We start from the raw sequence: 20662 nt of genomic DNA on the forward strand, positions 1-20662 counted from the left end.
TCAGATTTCTCTTGGACCACCCACCCCTTGGCTTTCCTAAAGGCCTTGCATGTTATATGGCACCTTCCCATCTCCAGGTACCCAATCTCTCACTGTGATTGACTTTACCTAAAAGTGTTAAGAGCAGGTAAGCTGATTGACCCAGTTTATACTAATGTGTGAAGGATGCTGTTTACATTCTCAAAGACATTTACATTTCCACAGCAACTTCACTGATACAAATTAATTTCCTCAGTGGTGAAAATAAAGGTGATAAATTAAAATCAAATGGAGAAATAAAGATAGGAGAATAAGAAGAGTTGGAAACAGCCACCTAAACATGAAAAGGCTGTCTCTGTAATCAACTATCTGAAACTATTGTTGCTGTCCACATTTTCTTTTTCTTTCTCTGTATGTAAATCTAAGATATCACCAAAATATATGGACACTGAAAATTGGCTGATATTTCTGGCATTTAAATAAATCAATACCTTCCAAATATTTGTCTGACGTTCATTTAAAGTAAGGGTTAAAACACTGCATGAAGGAAGAATTGGGAAATAAAATCATTTATCTTAAAGTATTGCCATCCCAAGCAATTCAACTCTGACCTCAAATTTGCATTCTCCCTTCAGCCTAACAAGTGGACCAACCTTCTTAGAAGGTGAATTATTGAGATAAGTTTTTGCCAGTTATGGTGATTCAGCTGTCCCATTGGCTGTATTTGACCGTTCTTATCACCATCACATTGCCCAAAGCACACGCACACAATTACACAAGGCTAGCTGATCAAATTTGCCCTGCCAGTCACATTCAGCAGAAGTTTGAAACTTGTGACCTGGGTGCAATGTGTTTTGCCTGATCACTGGTTTATAAGAAAATTTGAGTTAGATGCCTGCTTTAAAAAATCATGAGAGTTTAACATAAGAATCTGCATTTCCTTCTTCTTTTAAAAACCAAACGATATCTTCACCCTGGACCCAAATTCTTGCATGACAACAACTGACTAGAGCTCAGCAGTAACGTCACCTGGAGACCCTGTAACCAGGCAAAGTATGCTCCCCAATTGCCACCTGCTGAGCCCTTCCTCCCTGCCCTAACTGTGCCCATAGGTAGTTACATCTGCAATCCTGACAACTGAAACTTCCCCTGAGAGAAATCCTAGTAGAGATTCTTTTTCCAAGCCTTTACTTTCAGAGTGATATCTTATCTTTTCCAATGATATTCTTTGACATTGGTACCTTGGCAAACTGCCCAGATTGTCCATTAATTGGGGTCAGAAAAAAAGTCTCTAAAACACAAATTTTTAACAAGAGTTTTTGTGGCACAGCAGCTGTTGGGGTAGAGGGATGAGGAAGGAAGGCAGAGACGGGGCTATAAAAGGTGGCCTTTATATCCTTGACAAAATTATGTCAAGGACAGGCTATAAAAATGGACTTCATGATTTTACAGGCCAGTTAAATAGAAGTGAGCATGCTGGCTTATTCCCTTTTCTTGAACGTCTAAGTGGAGTTCTTGTATTCACATTGTTCTTCCTCTTAGAGCAATTCAAACAATTGATGGAGTAGGAGCAGTGGGAATCAAAGTCCAAATTCCAGAGTCCTGTCAAATAGAAATTCTCTCAATGATCAATTTCTATCATTTAATCAAATCATTTTTTAACTAAGCAGGAATCTGTCAACTGGTGTTCATTTCATGCCCCATAGCTCTGGTAGAAAGATTTTTTTCCCCTTTTCTGTTGCTTCCGACTGTGTTAAACTGGTAATTTTCAGAGAGGCGCCTCCTGCCAATTATTAATGAGAATCAGTCTTGACTTTTGCAGATTCAATTTTATAAATTGGTTTTATTGAAAGTGAAAAATAGCATAAAGAACTACAGAAAGGAGAAAAATTAAGAGTGTACCCAAAGAACAGAGGCCTTGTTATAATCTGTCTTTAGAAAAGTGATTGTGTGCTTTGGGTCTGGACCTAGCATGAGATGGCTTATGATTCTTTTCCAGGTTCAGACGCTTACTTTTCCCACCCTGATCTATACACACAGGACAGTAAATTATCATCACTACATGACTCTGAGGTATTGCAAGGATTAATGACTTACAGAGCAACCTGCATTCTAGGATGTGAAGGGTCTCATTGCAGAGAAAATTATTGTCATAATTCTTTGAACATTACATTGTTCACCCAAAGAGGTGATACTAAAGAACTCTACCCAAAGCTCAACCCAACAGAAACATTTTCTCAACTTTCATTATTTACTGTGTCAAGATTATAAAGAAGCCAACTTTCTTTGTTTTTCCAATATATATATATTTTTCATATTCTCTTTTAAAAAGTCAATTTTGAGGGTTGATGCTTTATACACAGAAATTTAAATTGGTCTAGCATATCTGACTTGTATCTAGTATTTCGTATTTCTCTTCAAAGAAGAAAAGATGATTTATGGGGCAAAATTTGACATAGAATATCGAATCCCGCTGATCTACTTTGACAAGAATGCTTCATCTCATCCAAGTACATAAATCTACTTTATTTTAGCATGATGTGATTTTCAACATAATGTTTTCATGAAATGAAAAAGAATAGCAAATACGTATCGAATACTTTAGTGTACCATTAACTGCACTAAGCAGGCACTTTAACTGCAGTAAGTAGCTTTATACAACCCAATAAGGTAAAGATTAATATTCTCCTTTTTAAAAAAAGAATAAAGAAATTGAGGCTTGGGGAGATTATATAATTTGCCCAATTTCCCACAGTTATTTAGTAAAGGAGCTGGGAGTCAAACCAGATGGTCTAACTCCAGCACTGTACTACAAAATAAGGCTAGTGAACCTTGCACCCTGTGTGCCCTCGTCTTTGGGAGGACATAAGCAATGCCCTGTAGTATAGAAGCCTTTCTAATTTCCCTTTACCTAGCATTTATAGAAGTTACTTCACTGCAGAACCTCTTCTCCCCCAGAATGCTGACTAATATTAAGAATCATCAGAACGTAGTCAGGGAAGCTGTGCCTTAAACATCTGAGTACAGATTATCACACCACACATGCTCGCTCACACAACTCTCTCTGCCTGGGATGCCCCGTCTCCATATAGTCAAACACCAGTCATTTAAAGCCAGCCTGGCATATCTTTTTTAACTTCCTTTGGGATATCTTTCCCAAGGATCCAGAATGTTCTTACCCTTTGCTTAACAAAAACGAAATAAACAATAGCACTTTTCTAGCACTAGAACATTCTCTTGTTACTGCCACGTTCTATGTTTTTCTCCTCTATTTGACTGTGAGCTCCTTAAGGGTCTGCTTGAATTGTTGTATGACTAGTGGCAACAACAGACCTTGACACAAAATAGATACTCAGTGAACACTGATGGAATAAGTTATTGGTCCTTTTGTAAGGAAACACAGTATTTCACAGTTATCCTTGTTCAAGAAAACAGAGGCAGAAGAAAATGGTGAGAAGTTAAGAGGAGAAAAGAGGTAAAAAAAAAAAAATCAAGCTAAAAATACAAAATACTAATATAATCTTGACTTTTGAGATTTTTAATTTTATTTTTGCCAGTGTATAAATGTGGTATGCTGTAACTCATAACAAATGACAGGAATAGCATTTTTTGAGGGTTTACTATGTGCCAGTCACCACTCTCCTCTTCACACGTAGGAACTTGTGGAAGATCATCCTCAACGAAGTAATTGCAATTCTCCCACACAGTCTCCACCAACAAGGAAGAAAAAAGTGGAAATTTAATTCCCAGTTTATAGATCGCTCCAGTGAGTTCTGAAACAACAGGCAAAACAGATGTTGCCCTGACTTCCACTCCCTAGAATGTGACAGCCACCTTGATTGCCCTTTTCCAGCCATTTAATTTGGTTATTTAGGGAGGCAGTGACATTGATGCATCTGTAAGAGGTAGGCTGACATAAATCAGATCCTCTTACATTTTCTAAGGAAAAACCTCCACCTTTCCATCAGACTATTGCATTATTTCTACAGTGATACTGAAAAAGGAGAGAGGTGATTCGTATTCATCAGGATTCTAAAATAAATGAAAAATCTGCTGGCCTGGCAAATAGGTAATGCTGCTATTCAGAAGACTTGCACATATGACTGGATTACCAACAGAGGCCCATAAAGTGCTCCTTCTCGCCTCTTGTCACCTAAGAATGAATTCTGTATGTTTCTTTTTCCTTTACTAATTTCCAGAACATCCAAATCCATCTGATATTGGTGGGCCCTGACATGCACAAATAAATAAAGGCCCTTGTCGTCAAATCATTCACTATTGATTAGAAAAGGCAGATACACCAATAGCTAACTACCTTCCATATATACAATGGTAAAACTTCAAATGGCTCCCAGCCAATGAGGACCAACACTTTGCCAGGCTCAATAATGTATTAACAGTCCCATAATGAGGATGCCAGCTGTCAGCCACAGGAAATATTAAAACAGGGAACAGAATATTTTCAACAATTCAGTTAATGATTTCCAGAATGTGCTTGCCAAAGCCCATGCAGCATCTTTGGATCATATGAAGGTCCCTGCTTTAAACTCTTCTCTGGCTCCTAATTGCACATGGGATAAAATGCTCACTCCTGTTCTGCATCCCATGGTGGTATGGTACTGTAATTAAGAGTTTAGCTTCTGGAGTCAGGCATGCTCTAACTTACCTGCTATGTGGTCTGTAAATTACTTATATTTGGTCTTCTCACCTGTAAAATGAGGGCAATAGTAGTATCTACTCAAAGGGTTTGGAGAAATTTAAATGAGATAGTCTATGTGTAACGCTTAGTATGTAATATATGTAGAAATAATGCTGGTAGAGTAAGTTGTGGTGGTGGTAGTAGTAAAATAGTAGACAGGTAGTAATTCTAGTTTTTAGTTTTCCACAATATAATACAATGTTATATTAATATATTTGTGTGTATATATGTGTATGTCATGTATTTATATATTCATATGCACATATGTATGTGCATATATGTATAATTTTAATTAGACTATCTTATTTTGAAATAATATTTCTTCCATTTATTTAATATTGGACATTTTATTTAACCTAAACTTTGCTTTGATTTTCTATCTATAAACTGGAAATCATGATAATATCTACCTCAGGGTTATCTTAAGGTTTAAATGGCATGAAACATGTAAAGTAACTGACACGTAGTAAGGGCCCAGTAAGTGTTTATTTTCAAAAATACCTCTTGCAAAATATCTTTTGAAAGATAAAGTATCTTTGTTTCTATGGTAGGAAACATTATTATTATTCTTATTACTTCCAATTCATAAAAATTATTTATTTCCTGACTCTCCCCTTGAGTGTGCTAAATTCTAATACATTTGACAGGCATACACGAAATGACATACCAACAGCTGTATTCCTAGGACACATATGCAATTTCTGTAGTATGAGAAACTTCCAGTTTAAACCTAGAAACTCTGAGTTATTGAAGTTGAAAGTATAGAAATCTACTCTGTCACAGTCACTTTCAGTGAAAACTACAATTTATGACAAGTTCCATAAAACCTGCTTAATTCAACATTTACGAGAGACACTGAAGATAAATGAAAGGTATAGAAATGGAAACCTTTCTAATCAGTCATTTGTCAAGAATAAAGGACAAGAATGATAGGCATGAAAACAGACTAGATGTGCATATAAATAACCTACTGGAAATAATTGATTAAATATTTTTATAAATTTAGCCAAAATAGTCTTTGGTCCATAACATAAAGCTTAATTCACGTGCCTGTGAAAGATCAGGTGCACTGATTCATTCAGCACACCTAGGCAGGCACAGGTTAGAGTTTGGGGAAGCATGTACATGTTACATATTTCAACAGGAGTAAAAGAAAAGATAACAAAGCTGATTTCATAAGACTAGAAAAAATCTCGTCTCTCCTTTAATTGCCATGGTGGGTGAATTGCAGTATGTAATTAATTCCCTGGAGGAAGTTTTTGTTTTTGTTTTTGTTTTGTTTTGTTTTGTTTTTTTACGATGGAGTCTCACTCTGTCGCCCAGGCTGGAGTGCAGTGGCCGGATCTCAGCTCACCGCAAGCTCCGCCTCCCGGGTTTACGCCATTCTCCTGCCTCAGCCTCCCGAGTAGCTGGGATTACAGGCGCCCGCCACCTCGCCTGGCTAGTTTTTTGTATATATTTTTTTTTAGTAGAGACAGGGTTTCACCGTGTTAGCCAGGATGGTCTCGATCTCCTGACCTCGTGATCCACCCGTCTCAGCCTCCCAAAGTGCTGGGATTACAGGCTTGAGCCACCGCGCCCGGCCCTGGAGGAAGTTTTGTAGCTGTGTTATATTGTTGGAAATGAGTTAACACTGAAGCACAAAAAACAACACTATCAAAGGAAGTGGATAGTTTTATAGAGTGAGGAAGATGGCACAGGTAGACCACTTTTTGAATGTCCCTTTCTTTAACCCAGTAGAAGGGGCAGGTGCAGGAAGCTGGCATGGCCAGATGACCGGAGCTCAGTGGGGAATGGGAATATGGTTTATCCTATACTGTGGGTCTTGGCCCCACAGGGGAGCTTTTGTGAAGCACCAGGGATTGGGCTTTCTCTATATGTTCAGTATCCGTTTTCTCAGGACCTTAGGGAATGATAAATTGCTTGAGGAGTGATTTGATAAGTCTCCTAAGTCATGTTATTTTCCGCCATTAGAACTTCTGGTTTCTCACACTCTCTACCCCTTGGGTGAGTCCAGTGAGTGCTGTTGTGCTCAGTGTGAGGAGTGGCACGAAACCACCCAGCTCAACCCAGCCAGGATTCTCCTAGCCCAGAGGTGCTTGAACACATTCCCCAAACGATTGTAATGTACACCCAGGTGGAGGAACACCACTCAGCCCTTTCTTGCCTGAAGGCTTCAGCCTCAGGCTGCCTCCCTATCACTTAGCTCCCTTCTCCCTAAGAACTGTCCCTAACAAGTTTATCTGCTCATCCACCAGTAAGCTTAGAAAGTCTTCGTACTGTTGTAGTCTCTTTGGCCAAAATGAGCTGATCTGCCTGTCTCATGGACAAGCACTCATTTGGCCCAAGGTAGCTGTTTTAATTTTAATTATTTTTAATTTCACTTTTGGGCTGCAGGCTAAATAACAAATAAAACTGATACTTGCTTTTAGGTTTGTCTAGATTCTCAAAATGGGGTTCTCAAATGTGCTCCCCAAATCAGTAGCATCAGCATCAGCTTGAAACTCATTAGAAACACAAATCGTCAGGCCCCACCTAGGATCCAATGAATCAGAAACGGTGGAGGTAGAACTTAGATATCTGTGTGTTAACAAGCCCTCCAGGTGATGCTGATGCACAATCAAGTGTGAGAACCGTGGTTTAGCCTCCCCATGGTTCTCAGACTGTAGCTGGGTGGGGCTCAAAAAAGAAAGTTTGGCATATTCCAGCTTATTTAGAGTTTTACAATGCCTACAAGAAAGCTGAACTTTAGTAGGTGACCTACTTTTATTTAAATTTTTAGACTATCAGACACAAACTCAAATGTTTATAGAGACCAAGAAAGTAAATAAGTAGATTGAGCATGGGCACATCACTTAGGGATGCAGTGGGATCCAAGTGAATTACAGAGCACTTGACCCACTTGAGATATTGACAAAAAAATATTCAAAAACCACGATGCAGACAAAGCAAACCATTTCCTTGGGGTCTCACTTTGTCCTGCAGGTAGCCTGTTTGTGGTTTTGATTACATATCGTATCTCCTGCTATAAACAGGAAATAAGGGTGCCTGTTCGCTGGACCAAGTTTTTTGGTTCATACAAAAGGGAATGGTTATTTTAAAACAGGTTTAGTCCTCTAATAAGGTGAAGAATTTTGCCTCAATATTTATAAATCCTGTGACCAAGGTGCATGCTCACGTTGGTACTGAGTCTAATACCATGATGTCCTGATGAAGGAGGTCCTACAGCCCTGAGAGGAGACTTAAGGGAGAACGTTCTGTGGGAACAGTACATGGACTACCTTATCTGTTGCTTGGGCATCAAAAGACGTTTCATTTTGCTTCATCTTCCTCTCAACAAAATTTACTTGCAGTATGTGAGCCTCCAAAAAAAGTATAATTAACTCACATGAAGGGGTAATATTTAGTGACAATATGTTACCCACAGAAGGGCCATTTGCATTTAGAGAGGATGGAATCCTGGAAAAGAAATTAAGCATTCTCTAATTCCAAGTATTGGCAGCAGCTGATGGGGAAGTTGTAATCAGGTCTATTAACTATATATCCATGTAGTGTCAGAATTTCTGATATTACTTTATGATTTTTTGTGTACAATTAAATGTTTTAGTGTATTCACAGAGGTGTATAACCATCATCACAATTTGAGAACATTTCATCACTCCAAAAAGAAACCACATACCTACCAATATTTACCCCTCAATACCTCTCCCCAACCCCAAAGCCCTAGGCTACCATTAATCTACTTTCTGTCTCTACAGATTGGCTCATTCTGGACATTTAATATAAATGGAATTATGCAACATTCAGTTTTTGTGACTGGCTTCTTTCACTTATAGTATTTTCAGTGTTCATTTGTATTGGAGCATGTATCACTACATTATTCCATTTTTATTGATGAATAATATTCCACTGCGTGAATATAACACATTTTGTTTATCCATTCATCGGCTGATGAAAATTTGTTTACACTTTGTTCATTATGAATAATGTTGCTATAAACATTTGTGTACAAGTTTTGTATAAACATATGTTTTCTCTTCTTTTGGATATATTCCTGGGATTGAAACTGCTAGGTCATATGGAAACTATGCTTAACCTTTTGAGAAACTGACAGACTGTTTTCCAAAGTGGCTGCACCATTTACATTTCCATCAGCAGTGCATAAGGGTTCCAATATCTCCACATTATTTGTCTTTTTGATTAAAGCCATCTTAGCATCCTAGTAGATATGAAGTAGTATCTGGTAATCTTGGTTTGCTTTTACCTGATGACTAGTGTAACTTTGCTGGTATTAAATGCAAATAGTTGTAGAGGATTTACGATGTACTAAACACTGGGAATACTAGAGTACACAAAGCTTAAGTGGATTGTGTACATGTCATATTCTATTGCCTTATGAACCATGTATATCTATCTGAACAATAGTAAAGATTTTGGTGGTTTAATGGAGCAACTTATATTCATTGGGTGCTTCCTATGTGCCATGGAGTATGCTTTAATGTCTTATAGGTATGATCACAATTATCTCCCATAATAATTCTGTTTTTAAGTAGTATTTTAATTCCCACCAAACATAGAAACAATCTAAGGGATATAGAGTTTATGTGATTGTTCCAGACGGCGGAGTCAAATGTTGATATTGCACCCATACAAGCTCAAGTCTGGTTGTCCCCAAATTACATGCACTTTACTTCTAAACTGTTCATCTCGTATTTTGAAGTGAAATTTTACATGTAGAAAAAATAAAGCCAGTAAAATTTGCTGCTTGACATTGCATTTGGTCATTCATTTCATGAGAACCAAGCAAAGAGTTGAAGCTACAAGTTTGGTTACTTGGGCAAGACCTGAACCAAAAATTCAAGAATGTGGTCTTAACCTCATTTCTGGGTTTAATTGAAAATGAGCAAGTTTACTTATCCATCTCCCTCTCCACACAGTGAGTGTGATTAAGTCCAAATTTCCAAGTCTGAAATAGAAAATATTTTGATATTGCTCAATGAATTACCCATGGTAACTTGTCGGATTTAAAATGGGTTTTCTTGGGTTTGTTTGGTATAATTTAAATTTAAATGATTTTTGTGACAGTAACCAAAGCACCATGAAATTTCATTTCATATCAGTTTTATTATTAAATTGACAATGTTACATATGTATTTATATGCTCATCTTCTGACAACACTCTCTTTACCCGCCCACCATTTGCAACCAGTTTACTGACTCAGAATGAATGACAGATTAATTCTAATTATAAATATGAATACCCTTTCTGAAGTTTCCATTGATTTGTTTTTGTCAGCTAAGATACTGTAAATGTCAATGCTCCTTTTGATTCTCACAAAAATCTATGTGTATAAAAGGCAGCAGTTTCCTGAACATACTGATTATTCCTTATTGACCAATAACAAGAGGATTTATGATGTCAAAATAACATGGGCAAAAGTACTGATGACAATACATTTCTTCTCTATTTTTACACTGACTAAATTAAGCTCTCAGAAAAATTTTCTCTTGGTGCTTATTGCATTGATAATTTCTCCTTCTAACAGGCTAGGAATTTTTGTTTGTCGTATTTTTGTTAGCGGTTTTCATTGTCATGTGTGCCATTTAAATTCCCAGACTCCCTCATCTAATTTCTTCATGAGTGTCAGTTTGGTATCTCTGCTTGTTCAGTGAGTTCACAGCTTAGTTAGGCTTACTTCTTCCAGTCACTGCAAGGAAAGTGATATACTTTAAAGATTTTTAAAAGGCCAATTGCTAAAAATAACCTGAATAAACCCTTTGAACAGACCAAGCATATTTTGTGATTTAAAAAAAATCCCGGCATTAGAATAGCCAGTTGTGACTATAAAGTTTACATATTATTTCTATATTATGTTTCTAGTCAAGATTTTATTCAATATCACCTTCCTACTGAGATATCTCAATTCCCATGATACATGTTCTTCTTCTCCGCAATGACTAATAATCCCCATTTGTTAATCACGGATGTGTTCCTGGTGATCTTTGGCTAGAGATCGTTGCCAAGGGAAAATTGTGGACTCTGCCAGAGATGTCCTTAAAGTACAGGGAAGATGTGACAGCACACAGTCGAAGGCAGTTATTGCAAAAAAAAAAAAAAAAAAAAAAAAAATGTGGACCATTTCATGCTGCTGTCCTGTCCTGTTAACACTGTTCAATCAACTGGTTGTGCTTATTTTACTCTTTGTTCACTAAAACTGAAGATACAAGAGTAAACTCCAGTCTAGTTTCAACCTACAAATTTCAAATTGGTCATGTCCAAATTAATTGGTTGTGGCTGTCTGTTACTCATTAATGCACTTCAACTGTTAAAAAATATTTTTTGAAAATAAAATGTAGCCTTGGGAAAATTTAAAAGCAGGAACACATCTAATCCTCACCAGCAGGAGTCATGGCTTTTATTTCTTCTACTTCCAATTCAAATCTGCCTTTGTCCCCATTTACATAATCACATGTAAGAAATGTTACTTGACTTGCATTGGCATGTATAAATGCTCAAAACGTACTTAAAAATCAAGTTTGCGATAATAGCATCAATGAAATGAAAAAATTAGAAGAGCCCGGCTAGCTTGAAACTATGACCGATTTGATCCAACTAAATCCTTATTTGCATGCAAGTAACCTTAAAATTTCTTCCCGGGGTTCATTCCACCTTTCTCTTTTCCTTACTTCCTAATAAACGGACGGGTAAATAAAAATTAAGATAAGCTTATTGTTAAGCTAGAATATTTCCCCTTTTCTCTCTTTTAAAAAAAAATCTTAGTGTAATACTTTCTCTCCCTACTCTCAGTTACATCTCTGGGTCCCCAGTTTAAAATATTTTGTACTTCTATTAAGATATAGACCTCTTAATACCATCATTTCCAAATAGGCTATTTATCCCCCTCTTCCCCACCCCCCACCCATAGCGCCACTTTCTATTGTATTTAAAAATGTATACACGTCATGTATAATTCTGGCTCTAAGTTATAAATAGACACAACCAAGTTATTCATTCAAATGGCTTTCTCTTAAATTTTTTAAGACTAGAGATGGTGAAATCTGACGAACTTCAACTTGTTACTCTCCATATTCCTTTCCATATAGCAGAATACTGGGGAGATGATAAGTTTATGTCAAGGATATATTTTTTTGCTCAATAAAGCTAAATTTAATCCTCAATATAACTGTCTGCATTAACCCTGCCAGGCCATTTGAAACCAATCTCAAACTCTTTTTAAAATAACACTAAGTATAAATAAAATAACAAAGATTTTTAATAAATAAATGACTAGAATGGATTTCAAGAAGCAAGCTTGCTATTAAATCAACACTTCTTGACCTTGGAATCCAGTAAATTCTGTAATTTTTTTATCCTTCATTAAAAAATTGCTTTTTTTTTTTCTTTTTTTTTTTTTAAGGAGCAAACATTTCATCCTAGAGAGTAAATATGAATTTTAAAGAAGTTATTTTTATCTCCTTCCAGATTTCTGGAGTAACTAAATTCCTCAAAGGGGAAAAGTAACTATTGTCCATTTAAGTTCTTATTGAGATAGAAATAGCACTGGGTAGTTGCAGATGGATGGAAAAAAACAAAAACCAGCTAAAACAAGAACTAGGCAAAGAAACCACAGGCTAATAGAAAACCCAAAATAAGGAAGAGAAAACAGCGAAAATCCCAATCAGGGTGACATGGCATGACTCTTCCAGGCAAACCCAAACAAGGGAGAAAGGGGGTGGCAACAGGAGGGGGGGGTCCCTGAAATCCCCTCCTTTTCCAGAATACCTAATAATTTATCTCACACCCTAATTAAAGAAACACTCATAAAATTAGAAACCCAAACCCGTTGTGAGTGACTCCTCAGGACCACACCTGCACTTCTCTGTTAAGTGTGTACTTTTGCTTTGCAATGAAAGCTTCTTCTGACTTGTCCCTGAATTCTTTCTCGAGATAGTGTCAATAATCTGGAAAACTGGCTGGGGCTAGAGTCCCACCAGCATCCAGAGGCCCTCCTGAGCCTTCCAGCAACATTATCATCATACTACTTTATGCATCAGGGTCTATCCAAGTATGATATGGAAGGATGTACTGCTAATGGGCAAAACCGTACGTTTGATTTGTCTCATTGAAATATACAGTGTTTAGATTATTATGAGCTGTTACCAATGTGGACAGACTGTCAAGATGGCTTTCCCTGTCTGTTTTGGCTCTGGTCTTGAAGCTGAGAACACCACAAGAAGTGCCGGGCCACCATAGCAGCATACGATAAAAAGTTTGTAGAACTAGTTTTGTAAACTTTTAAGTTATCAGCCACTAACTAAAAAGGTATAAAAAGGAAGTATTTGCAGACACAAGAAAGAGGACATATGTTGTTTGACTCCACTTATCTGAGGTACCTAGAACCAGCAAATTCAGAGACAAGGTAGAATAGAGCTTACCAGGGGCTGTGGGGGAGTGGAGAATGAGGAATACAGAGTTTGTTTGGGTTGATGAAAAAGTTCTGAAAATAGATAGCGGTATGGTTGCACATCATAAGTGCATTTAATGCCATTGAATTGCACACTTAAGAATTGTTGGAATGGTACATTTTATATTACATATACTGTATCACAAGATAGGTATATAGACAAATAGATAAATGAATACATTAACAACATGGAAACTTAAAAATAAAAAGTGCCTGGAAATAGAAGAAACAGGCAGCTTTTTCCTCCTCTCGAGAAAAGACAACAGATGCTATCTGTGGATGTGCTCCTTCTGAGTACGCACTACCCAATAGATCCCACATACAAGCATGTGTAACTCTTTGACTGCAGGCTTTCTCTAGCTGACTTGTCCTGTACACAAGGTGGGCAGAAGTGCAGGGGATATAACACCCTCAGTGCAAGGCAGGGGATCTATCATACGAAAGGCAGAAAGGAATTGGTGGATGAATGCCCCAGCTCATCTTTCCCCAATGGGGATGACTCCAAGCACACACAACACTGTCTCCCAAAACTCCACCAATGAGAATGAGTCCCAGTTGCTTTCAGTGGTATAAATTGCTTGATAATTTTCCCCTTATTGGATTCCTGTCTTTCCCTGTCTCAATCCCCTAATAGTTCTTCCTGGGATCACCTCTCACATAAATAACTTTCCACTTAAATCTTGGTCTCGGAGTCTGCTTCTTGGAGAATCATTCTGAAACTTGAAATGTTGAACAAGGATTTGAGGATGCAGGGTTGGTTCCTGACACACACCAGAGAGACCTGCCTGGCAGGTGAGGAGAATCTGAGTTGCCAAAGAACAGCTTGCCTTCCTGAAGCATGCAAGTGGCAAATGTGCTCACTGATGTGGACCAGGGAGAAAGAATCATCATAAAAGCAGTCCTTCCAAGAGGACTCCCTGGAGCCCAAAAGAAGGGCGGTCTGGCAGAAACCAGATTCTGAGGGGCTGATCATATCTACAGTGGGCTCTGCTTGTATTAGGGACATTTGTAAGGTTTCTGAAGAACTCACAAAATTACCCAGAAAATACAGAATTAGTTTTGGACATTTGACATACCAAGAGGTCACCAAAGCAAATGGTAGTTATACCAGCCTGATAATGTGTTTTTTGACACTGACTTCTCTCTCCTTCTGCTCCTGCCCTGGGGAAACGAGAGGCAGCACAGAAAGTCTGACAGTGGATATCAAACGCAAGGTGAAGAAATTACAAAAGAGCCAGTGAGACTTTCCCCAACTCCCTAATCCAACCCGACATCAGATTTATAAGCCCAAGCAGGTTTGAATTGGAGGAGGCAAGTTTTAAGCTGGATGAGAATCTGGGATATTTATATGAGATGGGTCAGGAAATTTGTGAGACTAACTTGAGATTTCAACTAAGAGGTGGAAAGGCACATGTTCATCAGAATTAGTGAGCAGATGCCATTGTAAGAATGAATAAGCTTATTTTCTGCTTGATTTCTATAGATTATGGTTTGCTCAACAAGCTACTACATAAATATTTTTTCCATTTTGATTCTTTAAAATAATAGCAAAATTACATCTATAGGATATCTAACAGAAATGTTAAAAAGGGTTATCAAAGTTGATTCACACCCACATTGTGCACAGAGAAAAACTGTGATGCTCTAAAATCTCATAGTATTCACAGTGCGCTTTTTGCCATAGTCGCACTAATAGAAAATGACCTAATTTTCCTTTGTTCCTTTGGAACATTTGATCTGTCTTCTACAGCATCTTCAATGAGCATGTGTTGCTTGTATAAATAGAAAATAAAATGATATTAAAAAGGAATATCATGCTGTAACAATGAAGATGAGATTGAGAAAGTTAAATTAATAGAGGCAACATTGATATCCATCATGTTATTAACCAGAACAACAATGACCAACAGACTGTATTCCATCACTGGAAGAAATAATTCCTATTTATAATTTTAAAAAACCCTGAGGCCACTGGAAGATCCTGAAGCACCTTCCAATTGTTGAATGTAGATTGATTTCCAAAGCTAATTCTTTGAAAACTGGTCTAGTTTTCATACCCAAGGTAAAAAAATACAAGGCTGCTCGATTTACTAGAAGACCCCATAGCATACCCTGCCAAATCACAGAATATAGTATATCTTCTTTTAAGTCCTAGTATACACAAAAAACATTTTATGATCAGAAAACAGGTTTGTATTACTCAGAGTCCTCTACAGTTCTCTATTCTCAGAAATTCTATTGACCATTTTGGCTACCAAACCTTCTTATTTGGACATCCCTTTTGTATAGACATCTCTAAATGTTCAGCTGAGAATTTCTGCTAATTAATTTTCTTCTTCTACAATAATTAAAGACCTTTAAAAGTCATGATCTTCTCTTTTCTAATTAGATGCAATGATTAGAAAATATTTTATATTACACAGCACTTTGCCTCTAATTGACTACATTTTCCCTTTAATTAATTTTTGTACAATGATAAAGCATTTTTGCCTTTGGGCCCTTGTAAATGTTTGTGTGCACATAAAAACACACATGTAGTATATGTGTAAGTGCTGCTATTTTGCTGACTTTGCCCCAAGTACAGTCTTGAAAGGAGAAGCAAATAAAATACATGTTATATGTGATATGAATATTGTCACCATATCTTACTGTTTGTTTGTTTGGTCTGGTTTGAGGTGTGTCTTTAGCACTGTTTTCATTAATTTTCTTGAAGCCCTAAGCATTTGAGGAATAAGTGTTTATATGGCATTTTCTAACTTTTTCCACCTTGTTTTCATCCCCAAACTATTAAGAACAGCTCATCATTTTGTGCTTGGATGGGCTTGCAATCTGGGGCTTTGAAATACCATAAATCCCAGTTCATACTTCAATGACCCCTTGTAGCTCTTCCCTGCCCTAGTGAGAGATGCTGAGTTTGGGTGCCTAAACTACCACCTACGGCACTATTTCCCTCTCTCTGCATCTTCCTTCTCATCTTCACCAGAGATCTTAGTGACTTCACCTATAGAATTTCAGATTGCATGTCTCAGAGCTCTCCTAATCTCACCATTATTAGGAAGAGCTGTTTGTTTTGGCTTCTTGAGATGGGACATTATATGTATAGTGGCCTATATGTGAGAAGAAAACAAACGCCTATGCAATAATCACCACGGTCAATGGAAAGACAGCAACTTCCCTCCCCTCTCTGTCCAGTAGAAGCACTGATTTCTCATTCTGTACACTTTTGCACTTTATTTTATTCACCCTTTTATTGCTCACATAATACTTCTTATTTACATGTGCTTTGTCATTCTATATAAATTGTAAATTTCTCAAAGGAAAGACCTACATTGCATAGTTGTTGACTAATGTGGAGGTCAGGAATACTTGCTCAACAAACCTGACTGAATCAAGTTTAATAGTCCAATGGTCAAAACACAGGATTGGAAAGCAAAAATTCTTTCCAAAGAATATGATTACTGCAAAAGTTGCTATACTCTCTTTATTCTCTTCATTTGAAAAATGATCTGAATATTTTTAGTATTATTTTTTATTTTTTTTATTCGCAAAACTCGAGAGTGTCAATCATACAGTCTGTGGTCTTCAAACCAAGTGTGGTCTTCAAACCAGCAACATCAGCATCACCTGGGAGTTTGTTAGAGATTAAAAACTATGGGACCCTACTCCAGACCTACTGAAGTGCAATGTGTATTTTAACAAGATATCCAGGTGGCTTTCACATACATTAGTTTGTGAAGACCTGTTGTAAAATACACGGCCAATGTTTTCCACCAACACCATCACCACCACTATCTCTACTAGTAGCATTGCTAGCACCACCACCATCGCCACTCTCATCACCAACACCACCATGACCAGCAACACCATCACCGCCACCACCATCTCCTGTTATACACTGAGTATAAACACATGCCAGAAACTGCACTAAGCCCTTCGTATGTGTAGTAGTATGTTCTCACACTGCTAATAAAGACTTACCTGAGACTGGGTAATTTATAAAGGAAAGAGACTTAATGGACTCACGATTCCACATGGCTGGCGAGGCCTCACAATCATGGTGGAAGACAAAGGAAGTACAAAGGGCTCATGGTGGCAGGCAAGAGAGAATGTGTGTAGGGGAACTTCCCTTTATAAAGCCATCAGACTCGTGAAACTTATTCACTATGACAAGAACAGCGTGGGAAAGACCTGCCCCCATGATTCAGTTACCTCCTACTGGGTCCCTCCCCCAACACATGGACATCATGACAATTTAAGATCAGATTTGGGTGGGGACACAGAACGAAACCATATAAATATGCATTATTCTATTTGGCACACAAGTACTCTATTTGACAAATACTACTTTATTCTCATTTCACATAACAAGATACAACAGCTCATAAGTAGAGGATCTGAGTCTCAAATACAGTTCTGTTTGGGCCTGAAAATCTGCTCTGCATCCCAGTGCCTTTCATTTTCAAGTGAGAGTTTATATCAATTACAGAGATGGATCATTTTGAGTGGAAAACCATCTAACTGACAGAAAAAGAAAGGCTGTACTTGAATAAAAAAGCTTTTCCTGCTGTATAAGTGTCTGATTAATTTCTGTTGAAATGTAACTTAAAATTTTTTTAAGTATTTTTTCTCTTTGAGTTTTTATCCCCACAACCCCTTCTGTAATTAGCCTTCGGTTGTTATTTTGAGAAAAGGAAACACTAAAGAGTTTATAAATTATAAATTATCACAATCTTTAATTTTGTTGAACCTCTCAGCTTTCATTTCTTCCTTTTACAGGTTGGTGCAAAAGCAATTGCGGTTTTGGCAATTATTTTTAATTACTTTTAATGGCCAAAACCGCAATTACTTTTGCAACAACCTAATACTTAGGAAATTTATCTTTTAAAAAGGGAGGGAACAAATGCTGTGTCCTCACATGGCAGAAGGCAGAGGGTAAAAAGGGGTAAAGGGGGCCTAGCTAGTTCTCTCCTGCTCTTTTATAAGGCATTAATTTCACCTGTGACAGTGGAACCCGCATGGCCTGATTGCTTACCTCCTAAAGACCCTGCCTCTTTATGTACTGTTACACAGGGAATTGAATTTGAACATGAATTTTTGAGGGCACACAAACACAAAAACCATAGTAGTAACTATATACCATTTTAATTGCAATATTCTATAATAGGATTACTATTTCCTTGGTTGATGTCGTTTTGCATTCCCTATCAAGAGCTAAAAACTTTCCAGTTTATCTCAAGTCTAGTCAAAATCATAATCCTCTTCCAAACATTGTCTCCAGCAACTAATCTTTGTCCCATTACTCTAGATTTTCATAATCTCTTGCAGTAATCTCAAAAAGGATCTCTCTGACATTCCATACACCCAATCCATACTTCCCAATGCCTTCAACTCTGTCCTTATCCAACACATATGACATTATCTTCCAATTTAAATTTTTTTTATGGTTCCACATTGCCTGTATTAGTAATAGCTAACACTTTCCTCACACTAATTTAGTACTGTACGGAGCTAAATGTCTGTGTGCATTAGGTCATTTACCCCATCAGAATTCAAGTAAGGTAAGAGTTGCTATCATACCCACATTACCAATGCATCTCTGAGAAACCCAGTAATTTGCCTAAGACCACACAGCTATTAAATGTTGGCTCTGGGTCTCAAACTCAGTTTTGCCAGATTTCAGACTCTCACACCTGTAGCTCCCATGCCTTATTGTTTGCAGAATAGATGGCAGGCCATGTAATCTGTTATCCAATACTCTCTATGCCATGACTTGATGCCATCCTCCCAGCTGTGCTTTCTGCAACACTCCTACAATATAGAGCTCAACATTTCACTGTCTTTGAACATCCCCTGGACTTCATTATGTCTGTGATTTTTATGCTATTCCTTCACCTCTATTGCCATTCTCCCTTTTATGCATGTTCAAATTGCCCACAGTTCTTGGGTGCCAACACCTGTATTATATTTTCTGCAATTTTTTTCTTTCTTTCTTTCTTTTTTTTTTTTTTTTGAGATGGAGTCTCTCTCTGTCGCCCAGGCTGGAGTGCAGTGGTGCAATCTCGGCTCACTGTAAGCTCCGCCTCCCGGGTTCACGCCAGCCATTCTCCTGCCTCAGCCTCTCAAGTTGCTGGGACTGCAGGCACCCGCCACCACATCTAGCTAATTTATTTTCTGTAATTTTTAAGTTAAAGTTAAGTTCCCCCTCTTCTATAACCTAATAGCACTTTTTTCTTGCAACACATGTAGTTTTAATCACAGGTGGATTTGCCATATAAGATTCTTGAAAGCACAGTGCTCAGTAAATACCTCTTGAGTAAAATTGAATACAAATTTATTCCCATTCCACCTCTAATTTCTAACCTTAAAAATAGATACAGTTTAACAGTTAAAAAAAAAATTGTTGTTGGGTGCAGTGACTGATGTCTGTAATCCCAGCACTTTGGGAGACCAAGGTGGGAGGACTGATTGAGCCCAGGAGTTTGAGACCAGCCTGGGAAAAATAGACCCTGTCTCTACAAAAATAAAAAAATTCAAAATTGGCCAGACATGTTGGTGCATGCCTGCGGTTCCAGCTACTTGGGAGGGTGAGGTGGGATGATCGTTTGTGTCTAGGAGTTCGAGGCTGCAGTGAGTCATGGTTGTGCCACTGCATTCCAGCATGGGTGAAAGAGTGAGACTCTATCTCAAAGAAAAAGTAATTTTTAATAGGTTGTTCACCTGGATTGTGTAAATTAGCAAAGGGAAATCAAATCTCATATTTTTACCTTCTCTTTTGGTATCTTCCTTACATTAAACTAAAAATTGACTTTTGATTGAACTGTTATTATTACTTTTTGTTTTTGTTTTTTACAGTCATGAAATTTTACTAAAAGAATTGTCCCCTCAGTGTGTAGAAATTTATTTAGTAGGTTCCCTCTTCTTAACCAGGAGGCTAAAAAGAAAGTGTCAACACGTAGAAATTAAAGACTGTACCTGTGAAGTCTCCCCAGATGTGGTACCTGGTGGTGGACAAGGGTCACGGGGATACTTTTCTGTTCTTTGTAAATTTATGAAAGCACAAAACCTTAGTTACTTTTGATTTATAATAGTGTCAAGGTCATCCTTATCATGAAAAAAAAATTAAAAAAGGAAAACAAGGTCTATATTTTCAGACCCTGAGATTCAATTTATCATGAAGATCAATGACAGTTTTATTCTCTAGAGAGATGAACTATTCCTTTTGCTATAAAATTATCACCTTTGTTCAGACCTTATGTTGTTGCTAAAGTACTGTGAAGCTGGAGTTGTAATAGAATACTTTATCAATAGAAAAACATTACATTTGAACCTTCGTTTGTATAGCCGTCTTCTCTTTCCAAACAAAAGATAGTGTATGAATCCACTGCTTGAGCTGTGAGAACTGAGTGAGAGGCAGCCTACCTCATTAAACTGGTAATGTAACTAGAAGGTTGAGTGTTTTCTGAGAGCCATCTAGGGGATGAGAAAGCAAGAGATAAGGCCAGAAATATTTGGAGGAGAG

Source organism: Piliocolobus tephrosceles, chromosome 2, assembly GCF_002776525.5.
Source record: "Piliocolobus tephrosceles isolate RC106 chromosome 2, ASM277652v3, whole genome shotgun sequence".
Taxonomy (NCBI): Eukaryota; Metazoa; Chordata; class Mammalia; order Primates; family Cercopithecidae; genus Piliocolobus; species Piliocolobus tephrosceles.